Source organism: Pygoscelis adeliae, unplaced genomic scaffold, assembly GCF_000699105.1.
Source record: "Pygoscelis adeliae isolate BGI_AS28 unplaced genomic scaffold, ASM69910v1 Scaffold7, whole genome shotgun sequence".
Lineage (NCBI taxonomy): Eukaryota > Metazoa > Chordata > Aves > Sphenisciformes > Spheniscidae > Pygoscelis > Pygoscelis adeliae.
In genome coordinates, this window is record NW_008825268.1 from 3070019 (window position 1) to 3070847 (window position 829).

Below are 829 nucleotides of genomic sequence, written 5' to 3' on the forward strand. Positions count from 1 at the left end.
GTAACAGCAGCACCAACTTGGAACAACTTTCTGAGTCACACCAGTTTGAAATATTTCATCACATCAGTTGAAAAAAATGGAGCAGTGTGTTCCTAACAGTACCTGTGACAGTCTAAACCACCTCCAAAATGCAAAGCGGACTGATGAGAAAGGCAATGTGGTGTCTAAGTTCACAGTGCTCAGAGAAAGGACCTCATGACATAGCCAAGCTTAACTTTAAATTGGTTAGCTCAGTGACAGCATTTTGGCTACACAGGCCAATTTTTATCAAGGATTCACCACGGTTTTACAACTCATGCTGAACTACAGGCCACGATGCTAGTAATTTCCCACACTTAGTGCTTTGTAAGTAGGTTTATACACCCTGTAGTGTAGAAAGACCATATGTGTCCCACAGTGTGGATTGGACCACCTTCTGCCAGACAGTACAGTAACAGGGCTATGGAATAACAAAGAACCTCTACCTAAGGCTATTTAATGTGTTCTAATGAATAAAATAACATACATCTAATAAGAATCTTCAAGCACTGACTCAGCGATGGACTGGTTTAATTATGCAAATAACAACTTGCCAGAGTGGCGACTACATTTCCTCATAGCCTGTGCAACCCTGCCAGCACTGAACTAACACTATTACAAGAAATGTTCTGAGGCCGATGGCAGTACCTTGAACTAGGCTACAATTTGGTCAATGATAGAATCATAGAATCATTAAGGTTGGAAGAGACCTCCAAGATCATCGAGTCCAACCGTCAACCCAACACCCGCCATGTCCCTAAGCGCCTCATCTACATGTCTTTTAAATACTTCCAGGGGTGGTGACTCAACC

The 829-nt window shown here is 42.5% G+C and overlaps 1 protein-coding gene across 1 annotated transcript in view; it reads right to left on the reverse strand.

The window, feature by feature from the left end:
• The window catches only part of UNC80 (unc-80 homolog (C. elegans)), a 136141-nt gene that overhangs the window by 103352 nt on the left and 31960 nt on the right, over positions 1–829 (reverse strand). The gene's annotated exons all lie outside the window — the stretch shown is intronic.